This window comes from Lathyrus oleraceus, chromosome 7, assembly GCF_024323335.1.
Source record: "Lathyrus oleraceus cultivar Zhongwan6 chromosome 7, CAAS_Psat_ZW6_1.0, whole genome shotgun sequence".
Classification (NCBI taxonomy): domain Eukaryota; kingdom Viridiplantae; phylum Streptophyta; class Magnoliopsida; order Fabales; family Fabaceae; genus Lathyrus; species Lathyrus oleraceus.
This window is the reverse complement of record NC_066585.1, coordinates 110,163,871-110,173,422: the sequence shown is the minus strand read 5'-3', so window position 1 is coordinate 110,173,422 and position 9,552 is coordinate 110,163,871. Positions and strand designations below refer to the sequence as shown.

General features: G+C 39.6%; 1 non-coding gene across 1 annotated transcript; it reads left to right on the top strand.

The window, feature by feature from the left end:
- Positions 1-845: 845 nt before the first annotated feature.
- LOC127108605 (small nucleolar RNA R71) lies at positions 846-952 on the top strand. The gene has a single exon (XR_007796131.1). It is a non-coding gene; the product is annotated as a small nucleolar RNA R71 (small nucleolar RNA).
- The last annotated feature ends 8,600 nt before the right edge of the window (positions 953-9,552 follow it).

The following is a 9,552-nucleotide window of genomic DNA, read 5'->3' as shown; positions in this document are numbered from 1 at the left end:
TTCCACTTCTTAATATAATTGCATGAGCGTGGCTTTTCGGGTTAGGTTGGGGTTGTCCAGGAAATGTACCAGTTGGGGCAGCAGTAGGCGCTTGTTGTTGAGCTACTTGTGAGATTTGTGTTTCCAGCATTTTGTTATGGGTAGCCAGGGCATCTACTTTACTTGCTAGTTGTTTAATCTGTTCGTTAGTGTGTACATTCTGGTTTAAGAAATCTTTATTGGTTTGCTGTTGAGAAGCTATGAAGTTCTCCATCATGATTTCCAAGTTGGATTTCCTAGGAACGTTATTGTTAGGTGTAGATGGGGTCGGCTTTTGATATCCAGGTGGTATAGCTGGGGCTTGATTGGGAGCTTGTCCTGGTGCGTATAAGGCATTATTGCTCTTATATGAAAAATTAGGATGGTTCTTCCAGTTTGAGTTATAAGTATGCGAGTAAGGATTTCCTTGTGCGTAGTTCACCTGCTCTGCTTGGATTCCTGTTAGGAGTTGACAATCTGTAGGAGTGTGACCTTGGATTCCACAGACTTTGCAATTTTGAGTCACGACAACCACGGTGGCTGGAGGTGATACATTTAAACTTTCAATTTTCTGGGCAAGAGCATCCACTTTTGCATTAACATGATCAAGGCTACTTATTTCGTACATGCCAGTTTTCGTTTGAGGTTTTTCTACCATTGTTCGGTCGCTTCCCCACTGATAATGGTTTTGGGCCATGCTTTCGATAAGTTGATAAGCGTCAGCGTAAGGTTTATCCATAAGCGCACCACCTGCGGCGACGTCTATTGTTAATCTTGTGTTGTATAAGAGACCATTATAGAAGGTATGAATTACTAACCAGTCCTCTAAACCATGGTGTGGACAAAGTCTCATCATGTCTTTGTATCTTTCCCATGCTTCGAAAAGAGACTCGTTATCTTTCTGTTTAAATCCATTTATCTGGGCTCTTAACATAGCTGTTTTGCTTGGAGGAAAATATCGGGCAAGAAAGACTTTCTTCAACTCATTTCATGTGGTGACTGAGTTAGAAGGAAGAGACTGAAGCCATCTTCTAGCTTTATCTCTTAACGAGAAAGGAAAAAGACGAAGTCGAATTGCCTCTGAAGTGACACCATTAGCTTTAACAGTATCAGCGTATTGAACAAATACGGATAAATGAAGGTTTGGATCCTCGGTAGGATTTCCAGAGAATTGATTCTGTTGCACTGCCTGTAACAGCGAAGGTTTAAGTTCGAAGTTGTTTGCTTCAATTGCGGGTGGAGCAATACTCGAATGCGGCTCGTCTTGCGATGGAGCGGCGTAATCTCGAAGAGCACGAGCTGGTTCTGCCATCTCGGGTATCGGCGAAGGAAAAAGATTTTTGAGATCAGGAATTTCGATTGGAGGAAGATTGTTTGCAGCACGATACTCCCGAATTCATCGTAAGACTCAGAGATATCGTTCAACGTCGTTGATTCGTAAGTAATACAGTTCGCCTTGTGAGCGAGTGTGTGCCATACAAATCAACAAAAAACAAGAAAGAATAAAAATAAAAATTGCCTTAGTCTCTACAGCGTAACAGAAGAGTTACGATATCGACTAAATAAAAGTCCCCGGCAACGGCGCCAAAAACTTGATCGCGACTTTATGAGTCTATTGGGGTATTAACTGCAAGTGCACAGTCTAATCGCGTAGTAATAAAAGATATCGATCCCACATGGACTTATGAATCGATATACCGTTTTCTAAGGTTACTTCGTAAAGCTAAGGCGGATGATACTTTGATGATTAGGGGGAAAAGTAAAACTAAAATAAGTTCTAGATTAAATATCGAATAACGCGGATATCGGTATGTAGTTCGTCGTAATTAGGGAATCAAATCTTTGTTGGTTTCTTAGTTTTAAAATAAGTCCTTTCATTAGACACTATTGATTAAAAATCTTTTCTCAAACTCTCACTCTGTTGAATAGACTATGATTTTACCTTAACGTATGCTCTCACTATTTAGTTAAAACTAAAATCACTTTTTGAAAACAATAGAATCTATAGAAACTCTTTTTAAGAAAATGCTAACCATTTAAACACCCTCGTCTCAAACTCTCGCTCTTTTGACTTAGATTATATGATTAAACTTAAATGTTTAACTCTCGTCCTCACATTTAACCTTTAAAAATACTTTTTGAAATTGATTAGAATTTAATTAACTCTAAAAATTGCTTTCGCCCTGATTTAAAATTAATGTCCAATTTACACTGTCCAGTTAAAAGCTCAAACTGTCGTTCTATTGATTTTAACTTCTTTATGTCTTTTACTCTCGTACAAAAACTTTGGTATTAACCCTGTAAATTGAGACCATAAAAAGAGTGAATATATCTTTAAATAAATTTAAATCAACTTAGTTTTGATTCCTTTATTCCGCTTACTTTACATACCGATACCTAAGTTTATTTAGCCGGACATGCTAAACAAGCCTAAACAATAATTATGCTTAAATACAGCCATATCAGACAAACAGTATAGATAAACAGCAGTATAGAGCATATATAAATTAAAACAATAAATTAATGAACCTGTAATATTAATAGAAATCTTGATTATTCCGAGCTTCGATGCTTGAAGACTCCACCACAGACCGGTTGGATTTGTTCTTCACAATCTTCGATCAGACAGTAAAATAAAGGCGAAGGAATAAATACTATGATCTAACGTAAGGTTAGATCCAGTAAAAGTTACACAATAGTTTCCGATGTAGAAACTATTGTGAGAAAATTAATTGAATGCTTTGAAAATTCACTGGAAAATAAAAGGAAATAAAAATTGCTAGGAAAGTAGAGTGCTGGAAAATTAAAAAGCAGTAAAAATAATGCACGGTGCCGAAAACTGGAAAATTGAGAGAGTTGCAGGGTTCCACCACTAGTCCTATTTATACCACTCCACCAAGTGACCTTTTCTTCCAACGTCCTTCAGTAGCTTTTGGTCACACGTCAACTGGTCAAGCGAAGAAAAAGGTGAACGTGCCTCTGTTACGCGTCAAAGCCAAAAATATAGGAATGGGGTGTGACGCTCGTCACACCTTGTGTGGCGCTCGTAACACTTAGCAAGAGAGCGTGACGCTCGTCACACCTTGTGTGGCGCTCGTAACACTTAGCAGGAGGGCGTGACGCTCGTCACACCTTGTGTGGCGCTCGTCACAACATCACAGCGCCTCTCCTTTTGTAGTTGTGGGCTGGGCTTTAGTGGATTGCTTTTTATCCTCTTTTTGCACCTCCTTTTCTTTCTTTTTTACGCATGCTTCAAATAGTGTGACCTGAAATAAATAGAAGGAAAATACCAAGTAATATCGAATAATATGAAATAAATCGAATCAAATAATAATATAATTTAATTAAATCGAGTCCGAAAATGTGATATTATTTCATGTTATCACATTCGTATCTAGTTCGAACTTCGCAGTCGACTTGATCTATTCAAGTAAAACTGATAGAGACTCGTGTTCCACCTCTAATTAGACAACCTGAAGACTTGTCTAGCCTCTGCACTCTTCAGGAAAACCTCGATATGCAAGGTGCTAATGAACTGATGAACAATATGTTTAACATCGTTCGACAGCTAAATTCACACGCCTTCAAAGTGAGAATTCAATGCCTAGAAGAGAGCCTTCACAACGATCCCTTCCGCAAAAATACAATTCAAGAAGTTGCTCCAAGAAAAACTCGCATTGACGTCTGATACGTCTCGTGACTATATATAGAATATAGTCAATCGAGTACTTGATTGCAAGTGCACAGTCGAGTCGTTTTAGTTTTAAAAGATATCGAACCCACAGGGACCGATGGTCAAACTAATGCTACCGACGTTACTATGTTTAGCTAAGGGAATGATTTTTAGAAGATTGGTTGAAGAAAATTAAATCTAAGGGAAGTTGAGTTTTAAGAAAGAATTAATAGAAGGAATCAGTATGCAACGCATTAATCGTCAGGGATTCGATAGGTCACCGGTGTATAATTTAAATACCAAATATCTTTCAGTAGAAAATACTTATTTAAAAGGCTTTATCTCACACTCTCGTGATTGTTGATTCGGCTTATACCTTTAAGTCAGAATGTACGCTTTTGCTGTCCCATTTGAAGTTAAAAATACTTTTTGAAAATAGATAAGTTCTAATTGCTTTTAAAGTGCTCTCGCTGTTTTTAAAATCAATGCCTAGTTTTTACTATCCAGTTCAAGCCTCACGCTCTCGCGATTGTTGGTTCTCACCTTAGTTAATTTCTCACTCTCGTGGCAAAATCATATTAAATAGCTTCTCACTTTTGTGACAAAGTTAATTAAATTTAAATTAAAAACCACAACCGAAAAGATTGTTTGAGATAAGAAGTTTTCACCGATTATTATTAAATCTCATCTAATTAAATTATTACATACCGATACCGGTAATTTAGTCGGACATGTTAAATAGCGCAAACACAGACGAGCATAAACAGATTAACAGTGCAGCAAACATAATTATAACAATAACAGAGCAAAAATAATGATAATTGAATAAAAACCTGGCAATTGGATAAATAGAGTACGTCGAATCTTGAAGTACTTGAGCAGTCCTCCACAAGTCGGTAGGATTCTACTTCTTCGATACAATTACTTAAACTAAATTAAATAAAGTGTAGTAGTTCCCCAGTGTAGGAAACTACTATTTTGGCTAACGGAAAAACGGAAAGGGAAAAGGGAAAAACGGAAACTGTAAACGGAATGGTAACTGAATTGTGATAAGGGAAACAATGTTGCTGAAGGAAAATAATGCTAGAAAGCTAAGAATGTTGTAGAAAATAAATTGTAGAGAGAGAAATTAAATGTCCCCGACTTGTCCAATCTCTGTCCTTTTTATATCTCCTGGTAAGTCATGGCAGTTGAGAAAAACAAGGATGACTCGGTTGAGTGAGGAATCCACGGGGAAGTGGTTCTGTTGAGAGAATTTAGGCACGTTTTGGTTGCTTTTGTTGACTGTTTCAAGGTGTTAATTTTGTCCGTGTGACGTTCGTCATGGGCCTGTGACAGTCATCACAGGATGGGCGTGCCGGCCGTCATACTCCTTGTGACGGTCGTCACATCAACAAATTTTGTGTTCTGCTGTTTGCTGTTTTTCTGCTGCTTTCTCTTCCTTTTCTTCTTCTTTTTCTTCCTTTTCTACATTTTGCTCATTTATGCTTGGATATTAAAATACCTGCAAAAATAACTCGAATACTTGCGGAATAATCGGAATATAAACGAAAGTGGTATGATCTTTGAGTGTAAATCAAGGCAAATATACGATGCATTTTCGCGTTATCAAACTCCCCTAAACTTGAATCTTTGCTTGTCCTCAAGCAAATAAAATTTGAAAACACTAGTTAAACGTGAATACATTTCCAATTCGTACGTGGTTGTTAGGACTTTGTTAAGATGACAGATACTCAAGTAAAACACTAAAGATACAGTGGCGACACAAGCAATAAGCATTAACGTAGATCTCTCCTTTGTACAAGCCAGTTCGAATCATGTTATTATAGCTCAATCTAGTGTTTCTCGTTTCTATTTCACCTGGTTTCATTCTCGCGCAGTCACATTAAGCCCTTTGCCTTCGCACACACTTAGTGAAGTAGCCGGTTAGTGACCTTGATCCTTTTCTTAGCACGTGGTCTGGTACACTAGTGCGGTACCCCTTTATATATCCTCTTTTGTTGAAGGTTGTGGGGGATCGAACCGTAGTTCGCCCTACCGAGTCCAATACCAGGTACCTCTGGACCAACCAGCTGGGTTTTTATGTTCCTTCCTTTTGTATATCTTGCAACCGTTTTTATGTTTCATTTATCAATTTCCTGATAGCAAAAGTATGAAGGATTTTCTTAATTCGTAGGCATCAAACACTTATATTCATCGACTCTTCACGTGGTTTGTGCTTGAGACAATGTTGACTGCTAGTATAAACTACTAGGGGTTAATCTAGAACGAAGACTTAAGGTATCAATATAATAGGTATTCAAACTGATCTCGCAGAAGTGAGGGATCTAAGGTGTCGGGACGGTATCAATCTTGTTATATTTTTCTCAGTTTCCTAACAAAACCTCTGTAAGATAACCTATATACTCGTAGGGTATGCATTAAATCTTAAGGACAAAAATTTTGTTATGCCATATTATGTATAAATGAATGAATGATGGTAACGATTTAATAAGGACAAACAATTTTTTTTTGTATTGGCTAAAAATAGAAACAAGTAAAGGAAAGATAGGGATTTCCTCCCACAATTAGACAAAGCATTATCCTCAATGCGACAATATAAAGAAAAAGAGAAGAAACAAGAAGATCGCTACTCGTCGTCACTGTTGGCCTCTGCGTGCTCTGGCTCTTCCTCGTGCACGCTCACCTCTTCCTCGCTGGGTAGGATCCAATCCTACGTGCTGAGTGTACTCCTGGATGCATCAACGCGATGCGTCAGGGCACTCATCTGGTCTGAAAGCTCCGTCATCCCCTGGTCGTGCCAGTTTGCATAGTCGTGTTGATCCCGCTGTATCTGCTGGATTGTTTGCATCATTTTCGTCTGGCGTTCTTCCATCCTCTGGTTGTGTCGCAACATCTCAACGTAGATGTTTTCCATGGTGGCGGGTCTTCGCTCGTTTCTTCGTTGGCTTCGGGAAGATGTCTCCGCGACGTACTCAGGAGGTGGTTGTGGCATGCCTCGGTCAAGTTCCTCCTCGACTTCATCTGCTTCATTATTAGGATCTCCTTCATTTGCCTCAGGGGCGTTCAGATCAAAAATCCAATTTTCCATATTCTGCGGATCTGTACGGTTCCTGTTGGGCATGATGATGCTTCAGACTATCTTGTTTCTAACCACAGGATGATACTTCCCGTCGTCTCTGGCCTTGATGAGGTGTGAAGCACGACAATAGTCAATGTCGAGGAACTCGGCTGGCAAGGCTGGCAAGTCGGCGAGCCTATCCCCCAGATTCAGGCCTAGTGCTATGGAGGTGATGATTCCCCCGAAACATAACGCATGGTTGCCTCTCATGCAAGCAGACTGTATGTTAGCCAATAGGAATGGAGTGGCATTGAACGCGATCAGGGTGAACACACAGTGAAGAAAGAAGAGTTCCTTGGAGTTTACCTTGTGATTGTTGACTCTTCCGAAAACTGTGTGCCCCAGGACTCGGTGGAAATATCTTATAGCTGGGTTGTGAATGTAAGTTATGTTGAGTGTATCCCAACTTGTAGCGTTCATGTTGGTCAGGCTATGCCATACTTCAAATGTTATCTCTGACCATCCGTCAGGGATACAGTAGTGAACTCCCTCTCCATGTCGGAAACCAAGCATTCGTGCTAATTGAGTTTGGTTTAGGGAATACTCGATCCCGAACATTCTGAATGTGGCGACTCCGGTGAGAAACTGAGTTGCGCCAGGGGGGTAATGTAGGAGAAGGAACTCAGGAATTCCAAGGTCAGCGCCTCGTAAGTTGGTTGCAGTGTGGTGCAAAGCTGTGTTAAGCTGGAGTTGGTCAGCATCCAACCCACGCCATCTAAAAGTCCCAACTCCGTCAGACATTCGTTATCAACATACCTCGTTGCTTGGACTGATCGTTGATAGAATTTGAGGTAGTTGTCTCTTTAGCGCTCGTCGGCTTCTCCATTTCTGAATACGACGGTTGAGAGGTCGGGAGCTGTTCTTTCTTGATGGGTCATTAGTATGGTTTATGAAAATATAGGTGTTGGTGGGAGAGATAGATTTCGTGAGTTACACGCTTCTCGCTTAAAAGAATGTAGAGAATTGGTTAAGGGAGAGAAGAGTGGTGTGAGTAGGATGATTGATGAGGAAGAAGAGAGGAATTACGCCTGTTTTTATAAGCGCGCCCTCTGTTTCCGTGACGGTCGTCACAGGCCTGTTACGGTCGTCACGCGCAACGGTTGCGTAACGGTCGTCTACAACGGTCATCAATGTGTAACGGTCATCTGCATTATGTGTGACAAGCGTGGTGGATCCGTGACGGTCTTCATGCCTATGAGATGGGCGTCACACTACATGTGACGGTCGTCACACGCTTCTTTGCAAATTTTTCATTAAATGTTGCAGCAGTTTAATACAGAATAATATAATGACTGAGAAATTGAATATAGAAGCATAAATAAATAAATAGCAATGTTATTAAATTAAAAGATTAAAATTAAATGTAATATTAAGAGAAATAATAACGATAAAAGTGCTAAATAAAATAAAAGCAAAGCAATAAAATGTGTTCCCTCCTCACACAAAACATAGCAGTATCCTCGTTGTGTGTCCCCACATAAGTATTACTGCATAGAATCAAGGAAAGGGGAGCAAAAAAATACAGAAGAAAGTCAAAGAAGGAAAATTCTTAGTATCAAAGATAACAAATAAAAGAAAAGACAGGTTATCTCCCACTAAGCACTTTGTTTAATGTCGTAAGTTCGACAATAACATTGTGATGTACTAGTTTTGGGGTTGAGCAGGCAACTCTATAAGTCTTAGACTATTTGAATAGTCTCTATTGTCAATATTATGATAATGTTTTAATTGCTGCCCGTTTACCATAAACGGTTCACTATTTTGACCTTTGATTTCTATCACACCACTTTTAAGGACTTTAGTGATTTCGAAAGGGCCTGACCACCTAGATTTAAGTTTTCCCGGAAAAAGCTTAAATCTCGAATTAAATAGTAGTACTATATCGCCTACATTAAACTCTTTCCTAGATATACGTTTGTCGTGCCATTTTTTGGTTCGCTCTTTATATATCCTGGCATTCTCATAGGCGTCTAGTCGAAGTTCTTCCAATTCGTGAATGTCCAAAATTCGTTTCTCACCATAGGGAGATGACAGGATTTACCTTAGACTAATTTAAAGGGTGTGGTCCCTATTGGGGTTTTGTAAGCTGTCCTATAGGCCCACAGAGCTTCGTTTAGTTTAGATGACCAGTCTTTTCTGGATATTCCGACAGTCTTTTCTAGGATCTATTTGATCTCTCGATTCGAAACTTCGACTTGCCCACTGGTTTGTGGGTGATAAGGTGTTGCTACATGGTGTCGGACTCCATACTTCAGAAGAAGTTTCCCAAATATACTTGATATGAAATGGGAGCCACCGTCACTAACTACTAGTTTTGACACACTGAATTTAGGAAAGATGATGTTCTTGAACAACCTAATCACTACTCGTGTGTCATTTGTCGGAGAAGCTACAACCTCGATCCATTTTGAAACATAGTCGACAACGACGAGTATGTACTTATTACCAAAAGAAGGTGGGAATGGTCCCATGAAGTCAATCCCCCACACATCGAAGACTTCCACTTCTAAGATTCCTGTTTGTGGCATTTCATCGCGTCTTGAGATGTTACCAGTGCGTTGGCACCAGTCGCATTTTATAACCGCATTATAGGATCTTAGTATAGGTCTTTGAGGTACTTGCGTGTCCACCATAGGGAGCAGAATGGCAATGGGAGATTATGTCGTCTATTTCATCCTCAGAAACACATCGACGGAAAATACCGTCTGTACCTCTTTTGAAAAGAAGAGGTTCATCCCAG